At 40.4% G+C, this 9163-nt stretch overlaps 1 non-coding gene and 1 pseudogene across 1 annotated transcript; both read left to right on the forward strand.

Annotated features, from left to right (window-relative positions):
* Positions 1-258: 258 nt before the first annotated feature.
* On the forward strand, positions 259-1674 carry LOC100687450 (annotated as a pseudogene).
* A 7020-nt stretch (positions 1675-8694) lies between these two features.
* Positions 8695-8831, forward strand: LOC119870565. Its single transcript, XR_005356232.1, has one exon. It is a non-coding gene; the product is annotated as a small nucleolar RNA SNORA42/SNORA80 family (small nucleolar RNA).
* Positions 8832-9163: the final 332 nt, after the last annotated feature.

A 9163-nucleotide genomic window follows, 5' to 3' on the forward strand; every position in this document is an offset into this window, starting at 1 on the left:
ACCCAGGGATCCCCTCCACTGAGTGTTTGTGTAGGTTAAATTCTCATAGAGTTAATTTGTTGTGAAGATGGTGATCATTCTTGTCTGGTTCCTAAAGAGAGCAAGTGTGTGTACAGTATTTCCCTAGTGATATACTGCTTTAGAGGGGACTGTGTGACTTTTCTTTCTTTTTTTTTTTTTTTGGGGGGGGGGGGGGGGGCAACGGGTTTGCCGCCAGAACACAGGTCTCATGAAAACCACCGCTAAACCTAAACCAAAATGGGAAAAGAAAAGACTCATATAAACATCGTCATTGAAAAACAAACAAACAAACAAACAAACAAACACCGTCGTCATTGGACACATAGATTCAGATAAGGCTACCCCTACTGGCCATCTGATCTACAAATGTGGTGGCATCCACAAAAGAACTATTGAAAAATTTGAGAAGGAGGCTTCTGAGATGGGAAAGGCTCCTTCAAGTAGGCTGGGTCTTGGATAAACTGAAAGCTGAACATGAACCATTGATATCTCCCTGTGGAAATTTGAGACCAGCAGGTATTATGTGATCATCACTGATGTCCCAGGACACAGAGACTTTATCAAAAACATGATTACAGGCACATCTCAGGCTGACTGTGCTGTCCTGATTGTTGCTGCTGGTGTTGGTGAATTGGAAGCAGGTATCTCCAAGAATGGGCAGACCTGTGAGCATGCCCTTCTGGCTTACACACTGGGTGTAAAACAACTAATTGTTGGTGTTAACAAAATGGATTCCACTGAACCACCCTACAGCCAGAAGAGATACGAGGAAATGGTTAAGGAAGTCAGCACCTACACTAAGAAAACTGACTACAACCCCGACACAGTAGCATTTGTGCCAATTTCTGGTTGGAATGGTGACAACATGCTGGAGCCAAGTGCTAACATGCCTTGGCTCAAGGGATGGAAAATCCCCCGTAAAGATGGGAGTGCCAGTGGAACCACACTGCTTGAAGCTCTGGTTTGCATTCGGCCATCAACTCATTCAACTGATAAGCCCTCACATCTGCCTCTCCAGGACGTCTACAAAATTAGTGGTATTGGTACCGTCCCAGTGGGCCGAGTGGAGACTTGGGTACTTAAGCCTGGCATGGTGGTCACCTTTGCTCCAGTCAATGTTACAACTGAAGTAAAGTCCATTGAAATGCACCATGAAGCTTTGAGTGAGGCTCTTCCTGGGGACAATGTGGGCTTCAATGTCAAGAAGGTATCTGTCAAAGATGTTCGTCATGGAAACATGGCTGGTAACAGCAAAAATGATCCACCAATGGAAGCAGCTGGCTTCACGGCTCAGGTGATTATCCTGAACTATCCAGGCCAAATCAGTGCTGGATGTTCACCTATGCTGGATTGTCACACAGCTCACATTGCTTGCAAGTTTGCTGAGCTGAAGGAGAAGATAGATCGTCATTCTGGAAAAAAAGCTGGAAGATGGTCCCAAGTTCTTGAAATCTAGGGATGCTGCCATTGTTGATATGGTTCCTGAAACCTATGTGTGTTGAGAGCTTCTCTGACTCTCCTCCTCTGGGTCATTTTGCTATTCGTGACATGAGACAGACGGTCGCTGTGGGTGTCATCAAAGTGGTGGACAAGAATGCAGCTGGAGCTGGCAAAGTCATCAAGTCTGCCCAGAAAGCTCAGAAGACGAAATGAATATTATCTCCAATACCTGCCACCCCAGTCTGAATCAGTGGTGGAAGAACGGTCTCAGAACTGTTCGTGTCAATTGGCCATTTACATTTAATAGTAAAAGACTGGTTAATGATGACAATGCATCGTAAAACCTTCGGAAGGAAAGGAGAATGTTTTGTAGACCATTTGTTTTGTGTGTGTGTGTGTGTGTGTGTGTGTGTGTGCATGTGTGGCAGTTTTAAATTATTAGTTTTTAAAATCAGTACTTTTTTAATAAAAATTTTATTTATTTATTCATGAGAGACACAGAGAGAAAGAGAAGCAGAGACACAGGCAGAGGGAGAAGCAGGCTCCATGCAGGGAGCCCGATGTGGGAGTCGATCCTGGGACTCCAGGATCACGCCCTGGGCCAAAGGCAGGTGCTAAACCACTGAGCCACCCAGGGATCCCTAAAATCAGTACTTTTTTAATGGAAACAACTTGACCAAAAATCTGTCACAGAATTTTGAGACCCATTAAAACAAAAGTTTAATGAAAAAAAAAAATAGAGGGAACTATGTGTATCTGTTAACAGTGCTCTCTCCTCCATATTTCTCCAAGTACAATCCTAAATCTGACTTTCATTACCTCTTTCTCTGCTTTAATCTTCTTTCCATTCTATCTACCTTTCGTGGCTGATAAATTGTTTTAATCACTTCTGTGGTTGTGTCACTTCTCTGTAGGTTCTGTGAAATGCAAACATCTTTGCTTGGCGTCACTACAAGAATTAATAAGACATAAATGTATTGGGATTGGGTTTTGGATAGAGTATAGATGTGATGCAAAAGCAGAGATAAGGGAAATCAGAGTCATACATAGTTCTGTGTAACAGGAGGCATCAGATAGCCAGTAGCATGAGCTGGAGAATAATAATCCATAGTTAAGACTGTGATGGTCAGAGAACAGAGAGGCCAGGTTGGGAATTGCAACTCCTGTTTGAGAGAGGACCTCTTTGAAGACTTGAAGTCCTTTCCCATCGATATTAATGAAGCACAATGATCTGGTTCCAATTTACCTTTCTCATCTTCTTTCATACTATTACTCTTGATAAAGTTCATCAGACTTATCTTTTTGTACCATTTCTGTCCTTGGGATTTCAAATTAGGTTTGTTTTGCATCTGACACTTCAAGTTGGTCCTCTGCAACCATACCAAATACCTCCAGCCACAGACACCGAGATCTCTACAAGACTCCTCCACAACACAAGAGATTTGACTGTATTCTTTGCTCCAACTATTCCCTCTGTTCAGTGAGCATTTCTTGATCCCTACTCCTAGAAGTTATCTCTGGCTCCTCCAAATTTACACATAACTTTATCTGTGCTTCTCTTACGATACCTCAATTCCTACCTTCCACTATAGTTATTAAAGTACAGACTTATCTTCTGAATAAACATCCTTAAGTGACTCAGACTGATCCATCTTTGGATCCCAATAACTTCTAGAATGATGTCCTGATCCGTGGTAATATCCGTGGTAATTCCGTCAGGAATGAGTGTGGTCTGATCATTAGAGAAAACACTTGGCTCCATCTTTCTTTTGCTGTCCTTTTGTTAATAGAACCTAAGGTTGTACTTGCCTTTTCTTACTATTAAGTAACATACACTTAAAATCAACAAAACCCTTTGCTTTGGGGTACCTGGCTGGCTCAGTCAGTGGAGCATGTGACTCTTGATCTCGCGGTTGTGGGTTTGAGCCCCATGTTGGGTGTGAAGATTACTTAAAAACAAATTCTTAAAAAAACACAAACCTTTGCTTTTTTAAAGAAGTTTCTTTCCTATGCTAGGTCTCCTTCGACTTCTATTTGTGAGACTGATCTTTTAAGCTTAAGTAAACTTACTAATCTAGAACAAATTTTATCTTTTGAGAGTCTATCATGTAGTTGTGGAGATCTTGATTCTATCATCCAATCTGTAATTGATCCCTCCCGCTTTTAGTCATCTATTTGGTAAGCATCTCTTCTAGGTCTTCATGAAGGTAGATAATAAAAATATGACTAGTTCATGAATCTTGATAAAACTACCAAAAAACACAAACCCGTCCAAGCCAACACAGGTTGATTAATCAGAGGTGTTTGACCACTGTTATTAAATTAGCTAAGAATCTTTTTTTTTTTTTTTTTGAGATTTTTAAAATTTATTTATTCATGAGAGACACAGAGAGAGAGGGAGAAGCAGGCTCCATGCAGGAATGCCCAGTGGGGGACTGGAGATCCTTGGTCTCCAGGATCAGGCCCTGGGCCAAAGGCAGAGCTAAACCCCTGAGCCACCCAGGCTGCCCAAATTAGCTGAGAATCTAACCCACACAATCCATTATTATTTTCCACACCACATTTCCTGGACTCATTCAGAAGAATATCATGATTGTCTTTGTCACATGTCTCATTAAACCAAGAAATAGCTATCAACAGCTTCCTCCTCTTCTACCAATCTCCTTCACAGAAGAAAATGAATGAGTTTACTTTGGCATGCCATGCTCCTGATGAACCCAAGCTGGCGCCTATTGCCATATAAAAGGATTCTGATTTGTTTAACAAAGCCAACCATTCACACTCCTTTGGCTCTCCCAGTGTTCAAAGGAAGGTGTTGCTCCTACAGGAACAAGAGAACTTGGTGATTCACTCCCAGGAGAGAGGTTACTCCTCTTGACAGCTAATCACAACCTGGCAGCAGGAAAGTAAAGTAAATCAAACTGACATAACTTAGCTTCCTAGACTGCCCAATGCTGAAAAATTCAAGGGAGAAGGGTAGCATCTCACGCCTATTGTTTCTCAGCACCCATACATAGTTCCCAGAACTTCATAACACAAGACCAACCTTTAAAGAACGTTCACTATCTAATCATCAGTTCTTAACGAAAAAAAGTTCACTATCAATTGTATAATATTCATTCCTAAGGGTGTTCCTAAAATACAGGTCTTTGTGGCATAGTTTTGATAATACTTTTCTCTGCCAGGAATTATTTTGGTCAATGGTATCCAATAAATACCTGAATTTGTTTCTTGCCTTACCTAAATCCACTAGTTGTTTTTTTTTGGGGGGGGGGGGTGTTAAATTTCAATTTGGAAATAGATTTTATCTATTCTGATTAAACAGGTAAATTTTGAAAACATAATTATAACAGATTTGAGTATTCCCTAGGTCTCAGCTCTCCTTCCAGGCAGACTTCACAATTCTATTAATTAGTTTGTACGTGTACATATTGGAGGAATCTTTTTATTCAGGGCACTATTATACACTCCAGTAAATTCCTAGAAACTCTGGGTTAAATTGGATCCTGTCCTTAACATCTGTACTTCCTATAATGAAATACAATACAAAATAATCTATTTAATGACAGTTTTGGGTGGGCACGAAAAAGGAACAAAAATAAAGTTTGTGAGTAAAACTGAGTTTCTGTTAGAAGGATTTCCAATATAAAATGGCATTTAACTAGCAGATCCTGGCATAAGATTTTTCAACTTCCAAATAAAATACCTAAGAAGAAAGAAGAAAAATACCAAGATCAAAATAAAAAAACTGATAATTAACCTATGGGGAGAAGCAAGGAGAGAACTCCACTAAGTGTAAGTCAGTTTGAAACTGGAAAAGTTTAATCAATTGCTCCCTTCTATGCCACTGGGGAAAACAGCAGCACTCATGGGTCAGACAGAGGTCAGGTAGTAGTAAAGCCCTTTCTCTTGTCCTGAATGAAGAAATAAAAGATGGTAGCAATGAGAAACCTTACACACCCAAACTTCCTCCACATGGTTAGAGGAAGCCAGCATCTTCTCTCCTAGTCCTCTCTTCTTTCACTTTTTAAAAACATTCAAATTCAATAAATAAATAAATAAATAAATAAATAAATAAATAAAATAAAAACATTCAAATTCCATGATACAAACTAGGCAGGAGCTGGGTAATACTGGAGGTGTCATAGTCTCCTGTGTAAACACTGTAGAGACAACAAAATAGGAAGAGCTGTGAAAAATGGAAGTTCTGGCGATTGCAATCCTTCACAGAGCCCACCAGTCAGAGGGTGCTAGAGACTGTGGGAGCAGGAGAAGGTACCATCTCAGGCCAGGGGAATCTCACTGGATGAAAGCTTGCAAGAGGCTGGGAATGGGCTAAGAGCTGCCCAGCAGGTCAGCTACAGATCTGAGAAGGGAACAGGCAAGCTGAAACCCAAGGGCAGCAGTGTGCTGGTGAATAGACTGCCTATCTCACGAAGGTCACCAACCCCCTCCTCCATTTTGTAAGTATTTGCCAATTTCCATGGTGGATCTCAGCTGTCAACCAAACCGCAAGCTAGGAAGAGAAGACACAGCCCTGAGTTGGAATAAGATGGATCCATCACATTACATTCTCTGACAAACACTAGATGTGGATGGATTTCTCATCATTCTAGAATGAGGAAAGAGGAACCTGTGAGAAAAATGCTTCAGGGCACAGGAAGGAGAAGAATGGTAATAATAGCCAGCTGGACTGAGCGTAGATTATGCTAAGTATTTTATACTTTACAAGATACGTCTCATTTAATCTTCATAGCAACTCTATGCAGTAGGAGGTATTTTGTGAGATAAAGTAATATTTGCCCTGTTCAGGCAGCTATTAAGTGGCAGACTTGGTCTTTGGACTGCTGAACTGCAAAACCTATACACTTGAACCCTAAGCTAAGCATAAACTAAACCTGCAATAAATGTCCTGATTTCTTGACTCATTATGATAAACCATTCATCTTCCTTATATATTATTGTTGTTTTCACTTCTTTCTCTTTTGAATTAATGAGAGATTTATGTCCAGGACCTTTCAATTGCTCTCTCTTAATTTATGACAAGTGGCCTCTGAGGGGAGAATTTTTTTTGTGGATGAAATGGGGTGAGGAGATGTAGGTGTGGTGGGAAATATGCAGAGAACAAGCAAACAGGGTGCCAGAAGGCAACAGATAGAGAGTAGAGGCTGGAATGGATATTCCCAAACAAAAGCAGCCAGTTATCTATCAATATTTCAGTATTCTCTCCTAAATTCAGGCCAGACTTTTTCTTTGCTATCTGTCATCAGTGTTAACAGCCATATGGATTAGTCATCCCACACTGTAGCTTCATGGTGGCTTGATGTGTACAATGACCTTTATCCCATAACAACTACCTCCTCCCATAGGCACACCTGGGGATCTTTGCACGTCTATGTGCTCCACCTCTGATATACTGAATTCTGGTAAATTGCTCACTGATCACAACCTTCTGCCTCTCCCACTCTTACTCCTTCACTTGACCTTTGACCAGCCAAGTCCCCAGGGACCGCCTCCTGTGTTTCCCACTAACTTTCCTGGCCTTCTGTTTTCTCTCCTTTTTTAACTCAGCCTAGACCCCAGGTTGTATCAGCTCAATCATTGTGTCATCAATGATCTCAGCACCTTTGCCCCTTTGCCTCCCATCATCATATTCATCCATCCCTCTTCTCAGCCCTCGAATGCAAGTTACTAAGAACATCATGCAATAAAATGATCTAACCTCAGCTTATCCATCCTCACAATGCCAAAGTCCTTCAGTAAATGCTTTGTACTATGTTTCTCCTATTCCTCACAGAAACTATTTCAAACTTTTACCACTTTCCTTGATTCTCTTGCCCTACAAACGACTCTTTAACCTCAGAAGACCTTGACTTCGTTTCCCATTTAGTAGGAACTTCAGTAGCTCCCTTTTGAAGACTCCACATTCCAGAGTCTGAAAACTCTAGGGAATTTCACAGCCAGGTCTGCCTTCCACACTCAGGAAGAGATGGTTCTGGAGCTTGATCAGAACCCACTTCTTTCTTGTTGGCACACATATTATTTACACTAAATCCCACTGCTGCCAGATCTCCTGATGATCCTGCAGGAGCTGTGTGGAATATTTAAGAGAGGGCAACTGCCCTCACATAGTAGTAATCTCTTCCAAGCCTTCTCACTCTTAGGTTCTCAAAGTTACACACCTGGAGCAGAAAAAATAGAAAAATTTCCATAAGCTCAAATCTCTTTGAGTCAGCCTTGATCAAATCGAATTCCAGATTGTACCAGAGGTGCCATATGTTTCAATAATAGGAATCATGGACAGATGAGATGTTGACAGGGACATTTTAAGGTTTCAAAACTCTGAGCAGGCCATTGCAGCTTGATACAGAGATAAAGATCAAAGATGGACTCCATTAACCAATCAGATGTGTTGAGGACACTAAAAAATGTAAACATTAGCCAAGTTGGGGTGAAGATCCCTCCTTGACAGATTATGTTTCTTATCATGATGAAATTGATTCCTGGCTAGTGTGCATTTAAGAAGTTCAACAGTTACATTTTTATTTTTAACTATAATGGTTTATTGTTATATTACCCTTAATTTTGAGACAATAATGCTTGTTTTACTTGTTTGTTTTGAGAAATTTTATTTCCTCATTGTTACAGGAAGTTCAATTTTAATTTCTTCATCAACATTGTAACTGATCTATTGTAATTAATTCAAACAAGCATAAAAGAATTGTCAGATCCTCTTGGAGTTAGGAAAAATAGACCTATTTTCTTCTTTTCATGGCTCTGGTTGTAAAATAAGCTGTGATTATACCAGAATATTTTATTTCAGTATTTATGCTGAAAAAACATCGATCTACACAAAAGTAAAGTGAACAGGGGATCCCTGGGTAGCTCAGCGGTTTAGCACCTGCCTTCAGCCTGGGCGTGATCCTAGAGTCCCAGGATCAAGTCCCACATTGGGCTCCCTGCATGGAATCTACTTCTCTCTCTCTGCCTGTGTCTCTGCCTCTCTCTCTCTCTCTCTCTCTCTGTGTGTGTGTCTCTCATGAATAAATATATAAAATCTTTTAAAAAAAAGTAAAGTAAACAATAAAATGAACTTTCATGTGCCCATCATCCAGATTCAGCAGATCATGAAGTTGTCACATTTGTAGAAATGCTTTTAAAAGCCAGTGCAAAAAAAAAAAAAACAAAAATAAAAATAAATAAATAAATAAATAAATAAAAGCCAGTGCAAGAGAATAGTGATGGATTGATGGCAGGCCTTTCTCTGTTGGCCCCTCATACTATATCAATGCCAGAGGAGCGTGCAGCCCTGAACCACTGCCCAGCCTCCTCACTGGTGGGCTGTGAGCACTGAAGGCGGCTATACAGGGGTAAAAAAAAATTTTTTAATTAAAAAATAGTAAGCCAATACCTACATTTAGCTGTATATTTAGCAGTGCAAACTGGTCCTTTGAGCAGCTACCTCTAAGGTCCAAGGACACTAGAGCTCTGTGTAATGCCAGAGCTATTTTCTTCCTAGCACACACCTCAGGGTGGATATTTCTACTTCAGATTTAAGCTTTTCTTTATTTTTATGCTTCATTGGTTCTGTGGTTTGTTGTGTTTCTTTTTTTTTTTTTTTAAAGACTTATTTATTTTATTTAAGACGGAGAGAGATGGTGGGAGGTGGGGGGATGGGGTTGGAGCAGAAGGAGAGAGAGTC

This window comes from Canis lupus, chromosome 2 (assembly GCF_011100685.1).
Source record: "Canis lupus familiaris isolate Mischka breed German Shepherd chromosome 2, alternate assembly UU_Cfam_GSD_1.0, whole genome shotgun sequence".
NCBI classification, from domain to species: domain Eukaryota; kingdom Metazoa; phylum Chordata; class Mammalia; order Carnivora; family Canidae; genus Canis; species Canis lupus.